Raw genomic sequence first — 23,329 nt, 5'->3', positions numbered from 1 at the left:
GGAAGGCTTCTTAGCCTACCGTAACAACCATAAAAACAACAATAAAAGAATTCAAGAGAAAAGTTAAAAAGGTTATGGGATTAAGGGAATGTAGTGGCTGAGCCCTCACCTACTACTGCACTCGCTGCTACGAATGGTCCCAGGGTGTAGCAGTTCTCGTAAAGAGACTGGACATCTTTCAGATAAAATGATGCAAACACTGACTTGCTCCTCCAATAGGTTGCATCCATTACACTCTGCAGAGAACGGTTTTTATTAAAGGCCATCGAAGTAGCTACGGCTCTTACTTCGTGGGTCCTTACCTTCAGCAATGCAAGGTCTTCCTCCTTTAAGTGAGAATGTGCTTCTCTGATCAGAAGCCTTATATAATACGAAAGCCCATTCTTGGACATGGGTCTCGAGGGTTTCCTGATGGCACACCATAAGGCTTCTGACTGTCCTCGGAGAGGTTTAGACCTCTTGAGATAATATTTGAGAGCTCTGACAGGGCAAAGAACTCTCTCAAGTTCGTTACCTACCATGTTGGAAAGGCTAGGTATCTCGAACGATCTAGGCCAAGGACGTGAAGGAAGTTCGTTCTTTGCTAGGAATCCAAGCTGGAAAGAACATGTAGCAGACTCGGTCGTGAAACCAATGTTCTTGCTGAAGGCATGAACCTCACTGACTCTCTTAGCTGTTGCCAGGCAAACGAGAAAAAGGGTCTTGAGGGTAAGGTCCTTGAATGAAGCTGACTGGAGAGGTTCGAACCTAGATGTCATAAGGAACCTTAAGACTACGTCTAGATTCCAGCCTGGAGTGGAAAGACGACGATCTTTAGACGTCTCAAAAGACTTAAGAATGTCTTGAAGGTCCTTGTTGGAAGACAGGTCCAAACCTCTATGGCGGAGAACTGAGGCCAACATACTCCTATATCCCTTAATCGTAGGAGCTGAAAGGGATCTCTCATTCCTAAGATGAAGCAGGAAGTCAGCTATTTGGGTCACAGAGGTATTGGTAGAGGATATCGAATTGGCTCTACACCAGCTTCGGAAGACCTCCCACTTAGACTGGTAGACCCTACGAGTGGAAACCCTTCTTGCTCTGGCAATAGCCCTGGCTGCCTCCTTCGAAAAGCCTCGAGCTCTAGCGAATCTTTCGACAGTCTGAAGGCAGTCAGTTGAAGAGCGTGGAGGTTTGGATGTAACCTGTCTACGTGAGGTTGACGTAGAAGGTCCACTCTTAGAGGTAGAGTCCTGGGGAAGTCTACTAGCCATTGTAGTACCTCTGAACCATTCTCTTGCAGGCCAAAGGGGAGCAACCAGCGTCAGCCGTGTCCCTTCGTGCGAGACGAATTTCTGCAGAACCTTGTTGATTATCTTGAACGGAGGGAATGCGTACAGGTCGAGATGGGACCAGTTCAGTAGAAAGGCATCCACATGAACTGCTGCAGGGTCTGGAACAGGAGAACAAAACAGAGGAAGTCTCTTGGTCATGGAGGTGGCAAACAGATCTATGGTAGGTTGACCCCACAAGGTCCAAAGTCTGTTGCACACACTCTTGTGGAGGGTCCATTCCGTGGGAATGACCTGATTCCTTCTGCTCAGACGATCTGCTGACACGTTCATATTGCCCTGGATGAACCTCGTGACTAGAGAGAGGTTTAGACTTCTTGACCAAATGAGGAGGTCCCTTGCGATCTCGTAAAGGCTCCTCGAATGGGTCCCTCCTTGCTTGGAGATGTAAGCCAAGGCTGTGGTGTTGTCCGAGTTCACCTCCACCACTTTGCCTAGCAGGAGGGACTTGAAGTTCAACAGGGCTAGATGAACTGCCAGCAGTTCCTTGCAGTTGATGTGGAGAGATCGTTGTTCCTCGTTCCACATTCCGGAGCATTCCTTTCCGTCCAAGGTTGCACCCCAGCCCGAGTCCGATGCATCTGAGAAGAGATGAAGATTGGGGGTCTGAATGGCCAAGGATAGACCCTCTCTGAGAAGGAGGTTGTGCTTCCACCACAGGAGAGTGGTCTTCATCTCTTGGTTGATAGGGATAGAGATTGCTTCTAGAGTCGAACTCTTGTCCCAATGAGCTGCTAGGTGGAATTGAAGAGGGCGGAGGTGGAGTCTGCCCAGCTCGACAAACAGGGCTAGGGACGAGAGAGTCCCTGTGAGACTCATCCACTGTCTCACTGAGCAACTGCTCCTCTTCAGCATGCTCATGATGCACTCTAGGGCTTGGCTTATCCTGGGGGCCGATGGAAAAGCCCGAAAACTCTGACTCTGAATCTCCATTCCCAGATACACGATGGATTGTGAGGGAATGAGTTGAGATTTTTCCAAATTGACTAATAGACCCAGGTCTCTGATAAGGTCTAAAGTCCAATGAAGATTCTCCAGACAACGACGACTCGAGGAGGCTCTCAACAGCCAGTCGTCTAGGTAGAGGGAGGCTCTGATGTTTGACAAGTGAAGGAATTTGGCTACATTCCTCATCAGAAGGGTAAAGACCATAGGAGCTGTGCTTAGGCCAAAACACAGGGCTTGGAATTGGTAGACGACCTTTCCGAAAACGAATCTTAGGAAAGGTTGGGAGTCTGGATGAATCGGAACGTGAAAATAAGCATCTTTCAAGTCCAATGAGACCATCCAGTCCTCCTGTCTGACCGCTGCCAAGACCGACTTGGTCGTCTCCATCGTGAACGTCAGCTTGGTGACATACTCGTTGAGAGCGCTGACGTCCAGCACAGGTCTCCAACCTCCTGTCTTCTTGGCCACAAGAAAGAGACGGTTGTAGAAGCCCGGGGATTGATGGTCCCGGACTATAACCACAGCCTTCTTCTGCACAAGAAGCGACACCTCCTGGTGCAAAGCTAGTCTCTTGTCCTCCTCTTTGTAGTTGGGAGAGAGGTTGATGGGCGAAGTGGTCAGAGGTGGTTGAAGGTAGAATGGAATCCTGTAACCGAACCTCAGCCAACTGACAGACTGTGCGTCTGCACCTCTCATCTCCCAAGCTCGCCAGAAGGTCTTGAGTCTGGCTCCTACTGTCGTCTGGAGAAGCGGAGAGTCAGTGTTTTCCTTTGGATGGCTTGGATCCTTTCCTGGACTTGCCTCTGTAAGAGTCTGGACGGGAGCTTCCTCGGCTGGGGGCTCTACCACGAAAGGGCGGTATGAATCTAGTCGCAGGGGTATCAGCCACTGGGGAGCGGTAAGTCTTAGGGACTGAGGTGGAAGCCTTAGACTTACGAGCCGAAGAAGCTACAAGATCGTGCGTGTCCTTCTGTATCAAGGCAGCAGACAAATCTTTAATGAGCTCTTCGGGAAAAATAAACTTCGAAAGAGGAGCAAACAGAAGTTGTGACCGTTGGCAAGGGGTAATGCTGGCGGAAAGGAAAGAACACAGCTGTTCTCTTTTCTTCAACACCCCTGATACAAACAAGGACGCTAGCTCGCCCGATCCATCTCTGATGGCCTTATCCATACAGGACATTAACAGCATGGCAGAATCTTTGTCCGTATGAGAGGTTTTCTTGCTGAGGGCCCCCAGGCACCAGTCGAGAAAATTAAACATTTCAAAAGCTCTAAACACCCCTTTAAGCAAGTGATCCAGGTCTGAGAAGGTCCAACACACTTTTGAGCGTCTCATAGCAGATCTTCGAGGCGAGTCTACCAGACTTGAGAAGTCAGCCTGGGCAGAGGCAGGTACTCCCAAGCCTGGTGCTTCCCCTGTGGCATACCAAACGCTCGCTTTCGAAGTGAGCTTCGTTGGAGGGAACATGAAGGAAGTCTTGCCAAGAAGTTGCTTAGACTGCAGCCACTCCCCTAAGATCCTAAAAGCCCTCTTGGAGGATCTAGCTAGGACAAGCTTGGTATAGGAAGACTGAGCTTGTTGCACTCCCAGCGAAAACTCAGATGGTGGAGAGCGGGGAATAGCTGAGACAAAATGGTCTGGATAAACCTCCCTGAGAAGAGCCAAGACCTTGCGAAAATCAAGAGACTGTGGAGAGAGCTTGGATTCGTCCACGTCCGAAGAGGGATCAAGGTGTGCCTCCTCATCATCCGAAACCTCAACCCCAGAATGAGGCGACGGGATCGGATACGAATGCTGAACCGCAGAGTCAGAACGAGCAGGAACAACAACAGAGGTGGAAGGAGGAGGTGCAGCAAGATCCTGTTCCTGTTCCTGTGGTATGAGTGGAGCGTGAAGAGACCGAGGCTGTGCAGAACAAGGTAAAGTTCCCGCAAGCAGAGATGTCTGAGGAGCAGGATCAGGGTGCACGGGTAGAGCTCGGTGCAGCAGCTGAGGAGACTGACTCACAGGTGGAAGAGGTTGTTGTACCTCCACCGAGAGTTGCACCGCCGGTGGAGCAGCCAGGGGAGGAGGAGGAAGAGTGGAGTAATCCTCCTGATCCCAAACCGAAGGTTGCCTTAAAGAAGGCTGATGCTGAACAACACTGGGAACAGTGAACACAGAAAGTGGTTCAACATCGTACGCCTGGCAGATGGAGCTGCGACTGGGTGCAGCGAGTGCAGGCGGGTGCAGCACAGGCTGAACGGGTGCAGGAGGTTGGTGCACCACCGGTGCAGGCGGGTGCAGCATAGGCTGAACGGGTGCAGGAGGTTGGTGCACCACCGGTGCAGGCGGGTGCAGCACAGGCTGAACGGGTGCAGGAGGTTGGTGCACCACCGGTGCAGGCGGGTGCAGCACAGGCTGAACGGGTGCAGGAGGTTGGTGCACCACAGGTGCAGGAGGTGCAACACTCTCAGCACGACACTCACGCATCAGGTTCGAAAGCTGAGCTTGCATGGACTGAAGCATAGACCACTTGGGATCAGCAGAGACAGTAGCAGACTGAGGTAAAGCCATAACAGTGGTTGCACCACCGGTGCAGCTCTGTTGTACCTTACTCCTCTTGGGCGGAGTACAGTCGCTAGATGACTGAGGCGAGTCAGAGCTGAGCCAACGACTGCAACCTGGCTGAGCACTCGAGGGCTGGACTCTGCGTTTAAGCGGTCTAGAGACCTGAGACCAACGTTTCTTCCCCGAGAGAAGATCAGCGGACGAGCGGAAGACGGGCTCAATCGTCTGCAAGTGGGAGTGACGGTCTGTGGAAGACACGCCCGCAACCACTGAGGATAATTCTGTGCGCCTAACAAGGCCTGCCGAACCCTTATGCCCTTCGACATTGCTTCTCCCCTGGGCTTGGGAGCTTGCAAGAGGTCCCGGACTGGGAGAACGACTGGCTCGCACAGAAAAATCCCCACGCACCACACTGGCACTAACACTAGTACAAGGCACTGCACCGACACTAGCACTCGTCACAGCACTGGCACTAACTTCACCCACTGCACTCTTGGCCTTCAACTCTTTCACTTCGGCCATCAGAGACTTATGGTCACTTACCACTGACTCTACCTTATCGCCTAAAGCCTGAATAGCGCGTAAAACCACTGACATATCAGGCGGAGGGCACACAGTAGGATCGGGGGTAGCCACTACAGGGGTAGGATCAGGAAGGGGATCATGAGATGAGGAAAATAAAGAAGAGTGAGAAGAACTCCTCCTAGCTCTAATTCTCTCTAACTTAGAAGAATACTTTAAAAGTCGGACAAAATCCAATTCCGAAAGTCCGGCGCATTCCTCACATCGATTTTCTAACTGACAGGGTCTGTCCCTACAGTCAGAACTAGCGGTGTGAGGATCTACCGAGGCCTTCGGAATACGTCTATTGCAAGACCTACAACGTCTATGGGAGGGGGCTTGCGAAATGTCAGACATTTTGTTTTCAAGAGAAGTCAAAGGGAGATCCAAAAAACAAGCAAAAATTCGTTAACCGTTAAACTGAATTAAATAAAAGCTATCTAGCTAATATCAGAAGGTTTCTAGTAATGCGACAGCCGTAAATCAAAGAGAATACATCACCAAATAAGCGAGAATAAACTCGAAGACCATAAGCGTATCCCAGAACGTCTAGCCGGAGGCACGACAGAGGAATAATTGAGGAGGTGTCAACAAGAAGTACTTGAGTACCTGGCCACAGGTGGCGCTGGTTAGTACACCCCCTTCTAGTATTGTGATAGCTGGCGTATCCCTCCTTAGATTTCTGTCGGGCAACGGAGTTGACAGCTACATGATTATCGGGTAAGTTTAATATTGAAAAACAGTAAATTAGAGCTACAGTTACCTTGAAACTGTGAGATAATCCTCCTACAACCACCTAACTCTTACACAGAAAATGTAAGCATAAACCTACTACTACAATTATGGGGGACCCCAGTGGGAAGCGGGGTTTTTGGGTGGGGGGAGGAGGAGAAAAGTGATTTTTCGGGGCACTACCGAAACTAATACAACTACCTACCCTACCCTGGGGGCCATGTACCCCTACCTAGGCCTACCGGGGGGGCTCCGCCCCCCCCTTAAGGCCACAGTAATTTTCAGGGCACCACCGAACCTAAGACACCCACATAACCTAGCCTATGGGGCCCTGTACCCCTACCTAGGCCTACCGGGGGGGGCTCCGCCCCCCCCTGCGACCCCCCCTTAAGGCCACTTTGAGTTTCAGTTCAAACGAAACAAATTCAAATGAAAACGCCTTATGCAAAAAAAGGAACACAAACTTCAAATTAGTCTCAATATCTAACTTACCTTTGAAACAAGACACGAAAAAATTGCACCTCCTCTTCCTTTTCCCACGAGTAACCACACTACGATCACACCGGAATACTAATTTGTTGTAATCTATACGGCACACATTTTCACAATTAGGGCACTTTTTCTCTGCCAAAATCAAACCATGACGTTGAGCAAATGCAATTAGCAAATCAACTTTCCCTGAATAATGTACACAAAAATCCCCATAAGAAATAAAGCAATTGTCACAAGTGACACAGTCGGAACGGGATGAAGGTCCTGCTAATTACTCAATACTTCACGGCAAAATGAGCTTTTCAGTTTGAAGGGAGATCCGAGACGTGCAAAAATATTCCTCCGCGGAACTTCACGTAAACTGTGGTAACTGGTGGAAAAATAGCAGGGATAAGTGAAGTAATAAGTGTCAGCATTGGCTAGATTTGTAAAAACCGCCATGATTGGTTTTCAAACAGTGTGACGTCAAGAAAACACCTGTTATTGGTTAGAATAGCATTGAGAACTAGTTTGCCATACGCAGTAAGGCGGTGAAACAGCTCATTTTAGCCAAGACATCACACAGTAAACAAAAACAAACACTTAGAAAAAATCCAGGTGAAACATAACTATACACACGAATATCTTCGTTAAATAGAAGCTGCTCATATATTGACTATTATATAAGCGTTCTATATGATATAATAGTGAATTGTAGATGTTTAAATTCTTCAAGATCTTCCGCGGAGCTCTCCTACACATTTACCTTTTTCTCTATATGTTTAATAGGGGCTGGGGCATAATAACTTACATATCGGTCTATTAAAATGTGAAGTATGTTTTTTACTCTAAGTCCATTGTTTACATTTGAGAGACTGAAGGGGACTTATTGCGCATGCGTTTTTTTTTCCATGGTTTGGGAGCTTGCTGTGCATTTACAATGACGTATTTGTCAGGTGGTTTTTTAAACCAATTAACAGCTTACAAGTACTTCTTCATAAGTTCCCGGATGTTGTTCTACAACAGCCTCTTTTTCCCCACCTTCACCTTCAGTTTTAAGCTAGCCACATCTCGTAAAAACGACTCCCAGAGTGAACTTAAGGGAAGCACATCAATATATTTCCGAAATTTGGTGTAATTTCGTTTATTTCGGCAATTGATTATGATGGAAATGCTCTCCGTTCAGTGTAAGGCTATTGTTCTCACGTGAAATTAAGAAATAACAGCGAAATATGACCTTAAATGTCTGATAGACTTAATTTTCAGGGAAGGCCAGAACATTTTCTACTACAACAATTTTGTAAAGATTGCCGTGAAAAAAAAAAAAAGGCAATGATGTTAATCATAAGGTAAGGAATTAGTTGTGATTTACTTTTGCATAATGGAAGGACTTATTTGTTCTTTACTTTATCATAATCTAATGATTTATTTGTGATTTACTTTCAGTTGGTGGCCTGGGAAGGGGGTCTGGAGGGCTTGACCCCCGGCAAGGGTTGTGACCTGGGAACTACTAGGTTAGGTTAGGTGGGTTTGTTAGGTTTTGTACCCTTAAGCAAATCTCAGAAGTTAAATAATCATGTTTTGGCCTATTTTCATGAACCATATCTTCATCCATATGGTTATCTTAGGCTTATTTTACATTTCTGACCATTATTATTGCTACAAATCACTCGTTTAAAACATTTCCCCACCCAAAAACCCCGGTTTCCCACTGGGGTCCCCCATAATAATCTTAATATGAGGGGGTCCAAAAACCATGAACGGGTGATTTGCCCCAAATAATCATGGTCAGAAATGCACAAAACACAAGAAAGCGAGTAGGGAAAATATATGGTTCATGTATTTGGGTAAAAATTCAAGTATCATATATTTAATCCCCTAACACTAAGTCTTTACCCAGTGTTTGCTTCCCAATCAGCGTCGATCCTGGCAACCAAACACTAAATCATAAAACTAGCTAAATAATATCGTATTTCAGAAGTAACTTAAGTAAACAACATTTCCCCTAAATGAAAATCAATTTGACAAGTAATAAACTTTACGCAAGTCCAAACTGTCCATACAAACTACACACTCCACCCTCCTATTTCAGACATTGATAAACATTTTCTTCAAAGAAAATCAATTTTACAAGTAATCAAAGAATTCACGTCTGTCTATAACAACTACATACACTGATAGATGAGCCTTACCTGAAATCAGACGTAAAATAAATAGAAAACCCGTTCTCAAAATGGCGAATTCCTTTGTTTTTCAAGTTATTTCACGGACAGACAAATGGACAGTGAAAAGACAGACACAAATTCCTGGATTGATGACGTAACAAGTCACCTGACACAGTCGGTTCCAGTAATGTCTTGGGTTTCGTTATTTAAAGTAATATCTCCTTTATTTTTATGTTATTAATTATATTAAAAGTCTTGAAATGTTCAGATAGAAATAATAAAAACTGAATGTGTTATCACACCCATTTATATTTTGGTAAAAGATAAAATGAAGAGAAAATTTACAGTATGAAACTTACAGTTACATTACGTAGAGGAGCACTAAGTTTGGTTGAATTTAGTTCTGTACTACTTACGTAATTTTGTTCGCAAAAAAAGAAAACAAAACTACCTTAATATTTGCCATTGTGATTATTTCCAAATTACTGCTGTCTACTTTGCTGAACTTTATGTAACAGATTCATCCTCGGGTCGTACCCACCTTGAATGCTTAATTTGGTAAAAAAAAAAAAAAAAAAAAAAAAAAAAAAAAAAAAAAAAAAAAAAAAAAAAAAAAAAAAAAAAAAAAAAAAACTTATAGTATTTTTTGTGTAAAGTTACTCATATACAAATGAGTAATTGATTACAAAATAACAAAATAAGAAGTCGAAGGAGAGTGTAGTTTCATAGAAAATAAAAAATACGTTTTCTATAACTTTTGTCCATGAAAGAAAATGTAACCCTGAGATTTAGAACAGTTACTTTACAAGTTTGGTCATAAGTTTCAAATGGTAAATTTACCTTGGATATTATCGTTGTTATGACTATAGGTTAAATTTGAGGATTAAATATTTCACATTAGATTCATTCCTTCCTATTTGATAATTCTACATTTGAGATATTGATTATTAATTCATTCTGGCTTCTCTATGTCGAGAAACTATGTTTTTACTAATAGTAAAATTTCTTGTATCAATTTACGTGGTATTATAGTAACGCTATATTATTCCAACTCGTAATCTATAAAAACTTTTTGAATAAAGGCCTACATTGTAGGCTAGACTGTCTGCTTTACCATATTTTATACATCTAAAAATATACTTTCTTTGTAGCCTATTTATTTTCGCACATATTTTCCCTTTTGTCTAATTCTAAGGCTTCTGTCTTTTCTGCTTTCTATTATATATCCATTTTTTCTATTGGTCTTTGCATATTTGTACTCACTCTTATTTTTGCTATGATTAAATTGTATATGGAAACTACGTATCTTTAATGAATAGCCGATTCTTATAATCTTGTGTAGAGTTAAATTATAGTTCTTAAAAATTCTCATACAAAAAATATGTTTCTCGTCAAAACCACTTTTAATATTTGCAAATATAACTTGTATTTAATGATGCAAAACATCTGAAAAGTACCTATTACAGACCTGGTTTTCACTTATCTTGAAATCATCCCAAATCCATTGAATCTGTTCCTTGTTATTCAGCTTTTTTTTTTTTCTTTTTTTTTTTACCAAACCTATATCTTGTCAACTTAATACTGTGTTTCAAGTTACGTTGGTCTCATTCTATCCAACTCCTGCTGCGTAGCTTGATATTTCAAGCAAAATCCACCGGAAATAGATAATTCCTTTCAGCAAGGAGAGTCAAACACCACACTAAAAAGTCACACCACATTACAAAGTTTTGAATTTCTCTATTGAGATTGTTGTTTTCTGCAAAGTAATTGTTACAGCTTCGTGTTACGTAGAAGAGGCACCTGTACCTCCTGTGACAAGTTACAAGTCCTCTGGAGAGAGCGATTTCCTGAAATGATCCCAGCACTCTTGAAAGACATGGTTCTCTGAAAGATAGACTGCCAATCTTGAAAATGATGTACAATTTACTCAACCTTGAAGGTTACGTCTTTTGAATTGTTACTATTGAAAATCACCTCATCAAAAGTATTTCCTCTCCAAGGAAGTCACTATATTGTTACTCTTGACAGTTTGGTGTTTCATGTTTTAAGTTGAGAGACATGTCCTTCTAACAAGTATTCTATCTATACTGTATCTTATGGCCCTCTAAAGTCTCTCATAGAAGTCTTTAATCCATCTTTAGCGTAATTTGTCCCTCATAAAAAACTGGGGTTCCTTTGTAAATCATTTTATCAACCATGGAAGTTTCTCTTCATTCAATGAATTATTGAATCTGTATAAAAATATCTTTTCTCTTGAAGTTCTGGTGCACCTCAAATAGTGTCTTGTTCTTCCTGTTACTCTAAAAAGGATTTCATATATCTTAAATCTCTCAATATCTCTTGAATATCACTTTGTCCTTCATGAATACTTGTGATAATTGAACATTTTAATAATTGGATTTATTCCTACTTATACAAACCTGAATCATGTAAATGATTCATCATAAATAATGAATCATTCACGGGTGCATAAAGAAAGGTCGTTTGAATTTACATAAGAACAATTATTGACTAAGCAGACCACTGAACCAAATATCTTGCCTCTCAAATGCCCCCTGCAATTTATTTCAAGACGTACTGTATTTACCTCTGTCTAGAAGACCATCTCTTGTCCATCTCAAAAGCTATTAAGCCGATTGAAATTCTCATGCTCATCTCAATGGCATTTAGTAAATTTTTAAAAGTATCATTACTCCTTAAAGTGTAACATCCATTTGAAAATGATTAAAACCTCTGTAAAAAAATAAAATCTTGCTTCCTCTGAGTTATATACAAACTGAAATTTTTGCATTGCTATGGAAAACCTCAATTGGATTTCATTGCTGAAATTTCTTGATAATATGCAAAATCTGTATTCCCTCTGATAACTAGCCTGTTCTCTGAAAAGTACACTTTTTAAAGTCTCCTGCTCCTGGTGAAGTCCCCTGCCAACCAAATGTCCCATAACTCTCTGATAAGTCCCTTGACCCTCTGAAAACTCCTCTGACCTACTTGAAAGTCCCTTAAACCCTCTTTAGAGTTCTGTACCTTATGTAAAGCCATATGATCCTCTGAAAGTTCCCTACCCTCTTCGAAGTCTACTGCCTATCTTGAGAGTCTTCCACACCTTGGAAAAGTTCGCTATCCCCCGGTACTCTGGAAAGTCCCCTCTAAATAAAACTTGTATAGTGTAGATGTGTTTATCAATAAAATGTGTGCAGAAAGTATAACACATATTTACATATCCAAAATAAGGCAACTACTTAAAAGTACTGTAATCCATTTCCTTTTAAATAATTCCTAATAAAAAAAGGGGATGAGATACACTGTCACACACTCCACCTGACATACCTTGAAACTATTGATAAGCTTTGCCTAAAATGGCCAAATTACTTAACTTTGTCATGGTCTCAATTAGCCTGTGGAAATTACCTTAAACTTCCCATCATCAATTCTATGCCAGACTTGCCTTAGGGCAAGTGACATACAAGAATGTTTAGTAAGTGTTAACCTAAAAATAGGCCCTAGTTAGAGGACAGTATATGTTGGGTACTAGTGATAAAGACTTTTCAGCATGTTTTGTGAAAGGAATCAAATTGAAAGATATGGATTTTCTTGCCTTCTTTATAGTGTTAAGACTGGCTATTCAAACATGGTACAGTATATTTTTTGCATGTTGCATTGTATGGTTGTTGAACTATCCTTATCTTTCACATGTTGGCATGGCTGTTGAACTAGTCTGACCTTTCATGGAGGTAGAGAGTAAAAAACTACAAAATCTTAAGAGACTACATTACATCAAAAGTTGGAAAACTATCAGGGTTTGGATAGCTTGGCTACACAATATAGAAAAAAAAATCTAAGGATGATCATTGTGATTGTAAAATTGTTTTTGACTTTGCAATCCATCTAAAAATTTGCATCGCAAATGGACAAATGAGTCCTACAAAATTTTTTCTTGTGTACAAGTTGGTATTGTTCCTCTCTATAAGTACCGGGTAGTTTTATATCTCTTCTATGCTGTAGCATAATAAAAGTTTGTCTCAGAAAGTTTTTTTTATATCAATTCTCATTAGTTAAAAGCTTACTTTTTACAAAAATCAAAAATTTTAAACAATTTTTATTTTTCCTAACATACTCACCGAGAACTACTTTCCTGTGGAGTCACTTGGTGACCTCTCAATCTCGACCAAGGTTTTCCCGCCGTTACCCTCCTACCCCGCTCTATATAGGTTTTACCCCCGCCGCCAGGATGCACCCTGAGGGCAGGATTAGGGCAGGTCACTGCTTCTCCGGGTCAGCATCGCCATTAAGTTCGACGTTTAGCCCAACTTGGCAATGGAAGGATGGCACTTGGGGACGGAAGGGAGGGCCATTACCCGGAAAGTAGTTCTCGGTGAGTATGTTAGGAAAAATAAAAATTGTTTAAAATTTTTGATTTGTTCCGACACAAATACTCACCGAGAACTACTTTCCTGTGGAGACTTAAATTTAGGAGGCGGGAGTGTCATTCTGCCACTTGGTTCGGCACATAGTGCCTAGAGGGCTAAGGAATGCGGGGCCTATCAGAGAGCGGAGAGAGGGTAACTGCGGAACCTTACGCTATTATTTAAGACTCACCTCTTAAAATTTCCTCTGCTGAATTTTCTCCTGATGAGGTAGCGAAGAATTTATTCTCCGTTGGGGACATCTTCTAGCCTACCGCTACACAGATTGGAGGGCGGCGATGACTGTCCCGATGGAGAATCCATCCAAGGATTTTCTTGAATAATCCTTGAGATAGTGGGCAGTAAAGGTCGACTGGTGCGACCAAGTGCCAGCTTGTAGGATCTGTCCCACTGCCATGTTTCTCTCAAAGGCCAAGGAAGTGCTCAGGCCCCTGATGTCATGGGGGCGGGGAGTGCCTGGCACTGCCATCTTATCCTCTTCATAAGTTCTAGCGATGACTTGTCTCAGCCAGAAGGAAATGGTGTTCTTGGAGACTTGCTTCTTATTAACACCTGTGGAGACGAAGAGGTTCTTGGCACCTGGTCGGAGATGAGCCGTCCTTTCCAGGTACTTCCTGAGTCTTCCGTATTGCCTGTCCTGGGAATGGCCAGAATTGAGAAACCTTCAAACTTCGGGTCCCAGACTGTTAGGTTCTGAGTCTTCGCCACAAGGAGGGTACGAACCTGAAGGACACTTCCTTCCACCCTTTGGAGTGCGCAACGTCGTAAGACAGACCATGGATCTCACCTACTCTCTTAGCTGAAGCCAAGGCTAGCAAGAAGACGGTCTTGAGGGTGAGGTCTTTGTCCCCGATATCTTTGAGGGGATTCAAAGGGAGGACGACTTAGCATTTTCAGGACCTTGGCTAGGTCCCATCTGGGCACTCTCCTAGCTTGAGGAGGGCAGGACTGCTCGAAACTCCTAATCAGCATCGCTATGTGTCTCGAGGTCCCCAGGTCGATGCCTTTTAGGAGGAAGACTTGGCCTAAGGCTGCCCGAACTCCTTTAATGGCTGGGATTGACATCCCTATTTCATCCCTAAGGTACACAAGAAACTCAGCTATGTCAGGGACTGAAGCTTTAAGAGGTCTTATGTGTTTCTCCGAGCACCACTTCGTAAAGGCGGCCCACTTCGCCTGGTATACCACGGTAGAGGATTTTCTTAGGTATAGGGACATCCTCTTAGCTGTGGAGGAGGAGTACCCCTCCTTCTTCAAGAGCCGCTCGATAGTCTCCAGGCGTGAAGGCGAAGAGAGAAAGGGTTGTCGTGGAACTTGAGGAAGTGAGGTTGACGCAGTAGATCTGACCTGGGGGGCAGAGGACAAGGCGGTTGGCTTGCCAGGTCTTTTAGATCCGCAAACCACTCCCTCTCCGGCCACCAGGGCGCTACCAAAGTCATCCTTAGGTTTTGGGAGGCTCTTACTCTGTTGAGTACCTGCCTTAACAGCGTGAAGGGGGGAAAAGCGTATACGTCCAAGTTGTGCCACTTGTGCTGGAAGGCGTCTTCTAGGGCTGCTCTTTGGTCTGGCACCGGGGAGCAATAGACCAGTAGCTTGGCGTTGAGCTTTGTTGCAAAGAGATCCATCACAGGGGAGCCCCAGCGTTGAATGATGAGTCTGGCTACTTCTGGGTGTAGGGACCACTCTGTCCCTACTATCTGACCCATTCTGCTGAGGCCGTCGGCTAGCACGTTTCTTTTCCCGGGGATGAACCTCGCTAGCAGGACCACCTGTTGCTCGTCCGCCCAATGCAGGATGTTTATGGTGAGGTCGCACAGTTCCTTTGATCTCATGCCCCTTTGCTTCTTTATGTAGGCTACCACCGTGGCGTTGTCGCACATTAAGGCCACGGTGTTTCCCCTCAACCGACTTGCAAAGTGCAGACATGCCTTCTGGACTGCTTTTAGCTCTAGGACGTTGATGTGGAGATGTCTTTCGGTCTCCGACCAGGTACCGCTTGCTGTCTCCTCCCGAAGGTGGGCTCCCCACCCTAGGCTGGAGGCGTCTGTGAACAGGAGGTACTCGGGGGGACAGGACCCGAGGGTCATCCCCTTAAGGGAGTTCGACTGGCAGCGCCAACATTCTAAGGCTGTTCTCGTGTCCGGAAGGACAGGAATCAACGCCTTCTGAGCGCCTGTCTGGGACCAGAGGCTCTTGAGGTTCCATTGCACGGGTCTGAGCCGCATCTTCCCTTGGGGAACCAGTTTCTCTAATGAGACCAGGTGACCTATTAGTCTCTGCCAGTCTTTCGCCCTCCTGGAACGCTCTGACAGGAACGGCTGAATGATGTGATTGAGGTTCCGTATCCTGTCTTCCGAGGGGAAGGCCTTCCCCTGCACGGTGTCCAACGTCATACCCAAGTACCCCATTCTGTTGGATGGCGTTAAGTTCGATTTTTCCAGATTGATAATGATTCCCAGATTCCTGCAGAACTGGAGGAGGTTCCTCCCTTGCTCTTCCAAGTTGGAAAGGAGCAACCAGTCGTCTAGGTATCTGATGAGACGGATACCCCGTTCGTGAGCCCACACTGAGACCGTCGCGAAGACCCTCGTGAACACTTGAGGGGCCGTCGACAGGCCGAAGCAAAGGGTCTTGAACTGCAGGATCTGGGAGCCCCCATTTCACCTGGAGGAACTTCCGACTCGACGGGTGGACAGGGATCTGGAAATACGCGTCCTTGAGGTCGACCGTCATCATGTAATCTTTCTCCCTCAAGGACATCAGGACGGATTTCGGGGTGTCCATCTTGAAGTCCGTCTTCTTGACGAACTTGTTGAGGGCCGACAGGTCTATCACGGGTCTCCACCCCCCCCCCCCCCCCCCCCCCCCCCCGTTGCTTTCTCTACCAGGAACAGGCGGCTGTAGAAGCCTGGGCCTGGGAGAAGGACTTCATCCATGGCTCCCTTCTCTAACATGGAGGAAACCTCTCCTTGAAGGGTGGCCCTTTTCAACGGGTCCCTGGAAGCCAACCATTCTGTCTGGGTGGCTGGAATAAGAGGGGGTGGGTCCGCTATGAAGGGGAGCCTGTAGCCTTCTTTCAGGACGGACACCGTCCAAGTATCCGCCCCTTGTGTTTTTCATGCTTGCAATGAGGTCCGAGGCATCCCCCAACCCGAGGCTTGGGCGGGAGTAGGGGGCCTCTCCCTCTACCTTCTCCTAGAGGGGCGGCCTGATCTGCCTCTCTTCGAGGCGGAGTAACCCGACCTGAAGGAGCTGGCAGAAGCTGGTGCTCCCCTGCGGGAGGGCTGCGGAGTTGTTGTCCAGGAGGAGGAAGGGGCGTCCCTCCTCGAAGAGCTGGGGGCGGCCTGAGGAGTCACGGCGCTATCCGAGACTGATCTCCTGTATGGCGGCCTTCTGGAAGATGCTTGTCTGGGGATGTTGGTCTCTCTCCTCTTGGACACCTTCTCCATTAGCACTTCCAGTTCCTTCAGAGGGAACAGAGACTCACCCCCTAAGGGTAGGCTACGCACAACTCGGGCTTCCCTGTCCGGGATTCTCCTTGACAACTTAGAGAGCACTGTGTCCCATTTTCTAAGCACCCAGTTGGCCGTCAAGGCGAGTGCTTGGTAAGCCAGAAACTTGAGGGTTTTCCCCCCGGAGGTGAGAAGGTCCGTCAGGAGACTCTGTTGCTCTGGATCTTCGGGGTCTATGGAGGCTTGTACGTTCACCAACGTGGAGGCCCACCAGTCCAGCCATGAGGAGACGTTCACCAGGTCCCTTGACATCTCCTCCATCATGGCGGCTTCCGTGGGCGAGAAGGAAACAGGGGCTGAAGAGGCCCTTTCGTCCGAGCCGCCTTGTCCCAGGATGTCTAAGGCCGGGTCCACTTTACAGGGGCCTGGGCGCCGCCCCTCAGGAATATACACCTTCCCTTGCGTCTTGAGACCCTGGAGTAGTTTGGAGGCACTCTGGGACTTGGGGGCCTCCGCATTGCTGGCCACCAAGTTATCTATGTATTCTTGTCCCAGTACTAGGTCTGCGGCAAGAGGAAGGGCCAGGGAGGTCTTCGGAAGGGCGTCGTGGTGAGTGAATCTCAGGAGGCTCGACCTCCAGGAATTCACCTTAGGAGTCGAGGGTTCTGCGATCCCATGGAGCCTCCTGATGAGACCTACCACCCTTCTGTACGCGGAGTCCTCCGACGGGGGAGCCTCGCCTCGGCCTGGCGTGGGGGAGCAGGGCTGCTTGGACGGTAGACCGGGCGTCCTCCTCTTGGGTCCAGGGAGGTCGACCCGTAACCGTAGGGCGCTCCGTAAGAGGGTGGATCTCGCCGTAAGGCGGGTGCCACCGGCTCAGGGAGGGCCCTCGGCTGCCCCAAGGCTCTGGAAGCCGAGGACACGGTCCCGGTGGGATGACCCGACAACGGGAACCGGTCCTTCTTGCTCGATGACCGCACCAGCTGGGCTGGTTCGGTCAGGCTGCCTTCAAGGAAGCGCGTTTCCCCCCGCTGGGCGGGGTGAACCGGAGGCCTCGAGGACTTATGCTTAAGAGCGAGGTCCTTCCTGTGTGGCAGGTCGAGCGGTTCTAGGCTGTGCGTAGGGAGCGGCAGCCTAGAGGCTCGTTCACTGGACCGAGAGTCTGGAGAGTGGAGCCTCTTGGACTCTCCTGAAGGGACGTAGACCCATTCGCCGCCGGGAGAGGCATCTCTCCTATACTTACGGGAGTGAGAGCGGGGGCGCTTCCTGCTGTGTCGCGACCTTGACCTGGAGCGGGGAACGATCGCTTTCGGCCCGCTCTCTCTTCCGGTGCCGTTTCTCCCTGACTTCTCCCCCGGAGGATGAATCCACCTCTGACGAGTCTGAGGGCGCCCCGTTCCTCGCGTAACGGCTACCCGCGTGATGCGTGGGGGGAAGCTCTTCGCCGTCGGGCGTCCGAGACTGGATGTTGGAGGAAGTCTTCGGGGACCGCTGTGTAGATCGTGGGCACTGAGTCTACTCTATCCATGCCAGGGGGCCAGGGGTCCAGGGTCACGTCCCATCCTTAGCGGTGACCTCCCCGGTGTTTTCGGCAGGCAGCTTCCACCCGAAAGCATCGCTACTCGGGCGGCGAACTCTAGCGTGGTTGTCCTCTGGCGGGGGAGAGCCCGACGCACGCGGCCCACGAGGGCGGTGGGGACTCTGAAATAACGACACTGCCCCATACGGGGTCTTCTGAGGACGTGTGATACCCTGCCACGTGGCCCTGATTCACCCGAAGCACTACCGGACCCTCTGTTATCTCTAGAGGCGCCTGCCCTTGGTTCTTCCCTCACACTGGGTTCACCGGGAAGAACGCTATGGCTAATCACAACACTGGGGGCTTGCTGCCCACTCCTCTGCAAAGGAGACGGAGAAGCTGAGGCTTTGTCGGACCGATCACTGACCGTCGGTTAAGAAGACACGCCACTCACTTTCCTGGGGGAACGCTTAGACGACTTCTTCTTTTTGGTACTGTACCGTACCCACTGTATGTCGTCCCAGCTTACGCACTCCGGACACGTGTCCGCGGTGGAGCCAAACTTTTCCCCTGCACGTGGAACAAAGGGAATGAGGGTCCACTTCTGGCTTAGAGAGGAAAGCCCCACACGACTTTCCGGCTCTAGGACCAGGGCAACGACGCACATGCTCCATCGTTCGCACACGAAGGGCCAACACTAGCGAGTTACAAGCACACCTGGGATATACGCAAGGGGAACGTACTGAAACACTTGCGAATAACGCACTACGCAACAAAAACACAAGTCCGCCACACTGGAAACACGTTGGAATCACAAACGCGCCAAAGGATCGAGAGAGGCGAGAGAGTTAGATGTTTCACATCTCACGACCAAGAACTTAATGGCGATGCTGACCCGGAGAAGCAGTGACCTGCCCTAATCCTGCCCTCAGGGCGCATCCTGGCGGCGGGGGTAAAACCTATATAGAGCGGGGTAGGAGGGTAACGGCGGGAAAACCTTGGTCGAGATTGAGAGGTCACCAAGTGACTCCACAGGAAAGTAGTTCTCGGTGAGTATTTGTGTCGGAACAACTCCTATGTTCTAATTTATTCAGTTTTGTTTTAATTAACTGTTGCTCGATACCTTTGTTGTTTCGGGACTAAAAAAAATTGATCAAATTTACTAATCTTAATCAAAATATCTTATATGTTTCTTTTTCCTACTAAGCAAATAAATTTGGGTCTTTTTACACTACAATCTTATTTTCCATAGTTTTCATGGATATGTCTTTTTAAACATACCTTTACTATTATCTATAGTAATGGCACACATAGTAAGGCTCACTTATAACTGAATGTACTCTAAAGTAAAGTTTGAAAATTGCAGTGAAACCCATTTGCAGATTGATAAATGGTCTTGGTTTAACTGAAACCTCACTATAGGTAGTAATGACCTGTGTTCTCCCACATTAGTGAACAGTGCAAGTGCGGGATGGGTTTTTACCAATCATACGTATCAAGAGACTTTTTCAAAGAAATATTATCTTTTATGAGTCATATTGAAACTCCTGATTAGCCTTGATTGTAAGTTACACTGTTCCTCTTAAGAATCTAGGTATCACTTCCACTTGAATAGACTGAAGAGTTGGGGGCAAGTCATAAACCAAGATAGCGAAAAGCTTTTTTCATCTTATTCTAAGGTGGGTGAGCATATGACTTAATCATAAGGCCTCTGGGTTAAGTTTAATCTTCTCATAGACATTCTCTAACCTGCCTATCCTCTCTCTGGCATTTAATCTTCTAACTTCACACTTTCTACTGTTAATTCTCCTTTGACACTGGCAGTATTTATGAAAAGGTAAACAAAATTATTACACGACAGTAAAATTGTGGTGGCAAACAGTGCCTAAAGACAAATATCTGTAGGAATGTTATTGCCCTTTCTGAAGATTAGGCACTAGCATTAACCATACTTATGTACTTCTACTTGCATGTACAGTATGTAAAAGTATCAATCAAGAGCATGGGACAAATATCATTACAATTTCTTCGGAGAATGTTGTCAATCTTCAGTCTATTAAACTATGGAGTTTATGAAACTTATACAGTATTTCTATAGACCTTTAAGGGTCTAAGAGTTTTAACTCTGTGATCTGTTTACTTATAACCATTATAACTTGATTAATATTTCTAATATTCGGAGTTTACATTCTGCAGTTGCACGTAGAGCTCCTTTATATTCTACAACTAAAATTTTCACAATAAAATCCAGCAATCAAATGTAGAACACACTACATCAGCTAGGTTGTCTGCAGTCCAACCAGCAGATACTTCCTTTGCTCTAAGAACCAGTTGTAACATTTGAAGCAAATCCCATTTTCTTCTTTTCAAGGCTGGATGCAGCATTAAAATGATAGATCAATTTGACTTCCCTTGCACTAATACTGCATCTAAGCCTTAATGATCAGCTTTTGCTTCCATATAAATTTCAATATAAAATAAAACAGAGGTTCATAGCCAGTGCTTACAGATATCCCAAAGGTGCATCAAGGCAACTCCTTTATTAAGGGAGCATGTAAACATCAGTAGGAGTATTGACACGAACCAATGTTAAAACAAAATATTCCAGGAGTTAGTACTCTTGCCATCTTATGGCAGATTTACTCCAGGGTTGCTCAAATGGATTGAATGACAGGAAACTGGCAAACAAGACAGTACTTACAAAGGTGCTTGAACTGCCATGTTAGCCTCATGAGTAAATAAACTCTGAGCCCCAAGTTGAATGAACCAGAAAATAGGAGATAGCAAAAGTGCAGGTGTGCACCCTAGAAGGATAACAACACAAGAAATGACAAGGCTGGAAGACCATCCATAGGAACCTAGAATAATGAATGTAAAAGCATTAGAATACAGGATTCAGCTCAAAGTGTCTTGGCATAAGGTTTTGGTTTTGAATCACAGTCTATGATGTTCTGAGTCAAAATCCCATTCATGAGACTTAAAGATAGTGATGAAACTTGCAATTCATCTATCTACCAAGGTATTTCCAAAAATTTTGGGATATCAAAGAAGAGGAGTTGGGGGGCGAGTGACTTCTTCGATTCATATCTCTACAATTTACTTGGACAGAACTGTACAATACATTCCACATCAATGTTTTATGACACTTAGTCTAATAGTAAATAGGGGCAGATTTAGCAGAAAGTCATTCTTATGTTTACATTATTCTTCTTGTGATTCTATATTGTATTTTCTTGTTACAAAGAATATTCACGTTCATTGTATGATGCTGTGTATGTGTTTGTGGGGGGAAGTTCTACTTTGCTTACCCTGCCTAGTGACATAGTGATTATCCACCCTTTCTTTGCTTTGGGTATGATTTTTGAGTTCCTGCTTTGGTGAATATTTTACCTTGTTTCACAATCAAGAAATGTCACTGTTTTGATTACAATTGTATTCTTCCAGCAACATTCACAAGATTTCTTATGTTAGCTAATTTCCTTTTCGTATTAATTGAAGGTATCGTATGTTAAATAATCAATTTTTCTGAATTTTATCAGTTATTTTGCTTAATCTCATTTCTGGTATAAAACTTCATATATGCTAGGATCTGGTATTTAACTTTATATATGCCAAGACCCGGTATTTAATGTTATCTACGTTGAATACAGTACTGTATTCCACAGGATGTGTCCATCCTGAAATGGTCAGCAGTGGTTTGTTTGCCCCCAGAGAATACTATAAATGCATTTTCAAGCCTCTGGTGCCTTTGTTTTCTTAGCACATTATAATATTCCACAAACCTGTGCAAAATATATTCTTGGATAGTACTGTACACTACTGAAGTGATCCTAATGGCTTTGACACAGAATCCTGTATGTTCACAATGCAGGTAAGAACTGTAAGTTCCGAATAGACTCCTCAACTCCCGTAATTTACATTTCTACAAATGATCGATGACTTTTGTGGCCCAAGAAGAGACTGTAACATGCTTGGGAGTTGGGTTAGTAGGTTGGTCATCTTGTAAAGTGACTCTGAAGATTCCCTTGGGTCCCTTACACCCTAGGAGTACTCTCGGCACCCAACAGAATTTTTATAGCAGGGCCAGGTCTGATTTCATACTGTGGCATTAGTAAAATATTCTAACGAAAAGCACTGCTGAGGATCTTGGTGCTTTTTAGAATGACAAGGCTTTTGCTTAGATACTGGACTAAGTTTGCTAAAGTTCAGTATCAACTCCAGTGAAAGGCCTTGTTAGTAAAGAAAAGATCTGAATGGGGAGGATCCAGTGCCCTAGAACTAATAACAATCATACTTTTGAGTTTAAAAAATAAAAGGTCTACACTTTGATTAAATTAATGCAGAGTATTCTCATCTGCATATCCAATAAACTTTTAAAACCAAACCAAATATGTTGCATGTACAATACAAAGTAATGTAGAAAGTACTAAAGGGCAAGAAACATAAAAGGTTACATTTCTGTTGTCACTATTGTGCACGTCAACTTCTACTGTGCAATATTAGAACAATTAAATGACAATACTTTACTTACACATAATCCACCAACTACCATTTGTTGAGACTTAAAAACAACAGCCTTAAGATGAAAATGGTGAAAACCATAATCAAGGGACTTCTGTATGATGCTGAAAATAACAAGATCTTCACAAACTCACAGCCCTTTTAAAAGAGAAAAAAAAACAAGGGAGGAGATAATTACTTTCAGTATATGCATTCAGATGTTAAGATAGCAGATGTTAAAAAACTTTAGATTACATGATAGTTATAGAAATAGGATAATAAGAAGCATGGCTAGAACTACAAAACCACACTTACCACATGAAAAACATTGGAAATTCTCTAACAAGTACAAAAAGAACTTACTAACTTGCCAAAGATAAGCCAGCACACTTTTGGGTATGCACCTTCGTAAGCATCAAGGTTACTGAAAAGATTCTTCACAGAACCAAAAGGCTAGCCATTCTGTTCTTTGTTAGGTCTTCTTCAAGGTGTGGAACTGGATAATTGATGGACGCTTCTGGATTACTTCATTCATTTAAGGATTTGACCTGTGTTGTACAGTTTGGCATGGCCTTTTTTGAGAAGCCTTTGCAAGACTCAAGTCTTGCAAAGGCTTCTCAAAAAAGGCCATGCCAAACTGTACACAGGGGTACAGACAGGGGTTGCTTATTC

At 44.9% G+C, this 23,329-nt stretch overlaps 1 long non-coding RNA gene across 1 annotated transcript in view; it reads right to left on the bottom strand.

Annotated features, from left to right (window-relative positions):
- LOC137630159 (uncharacterized) overlaps positions 1 to 8,924 on the bottom strand; it is a 68,442-nt gene extending 59,518 nt beyond the window's left edge. Inside the window, exon 1 of the long non-coding RNA XR_011041683.1 lies at positions 8,787 to 8,924. This is a non-coding gene — a long non-coding RNA (uncharacterized lncRNA). The remainder of the gene's footprint in view (positions 1 to 8,786) is intronic.
- Positions 8,925 to 23,329: the final 14,405 nt, after the last annotated feature.

This window comes from Palaemon carinicauda, chromosome 38, assembly GCF_036898095.1.
Source record: "Palaemon carinicauda isolate YSFRI2023 chromosome 38, ASM3689809v2, whole genome shotgun sequence".
Lineage (NCBI taxonomy): Eukaryota > Metazoa > Arthropoda > Malacostraca > Decapoda > Palaemonidae > Palaemon > Palaemon carinicauda.
The sequence above is the reverse complement of the archived record's forward strand: the minus strand, read 5'-3'. Positions and strand labels throughout refer to the sequence as shown.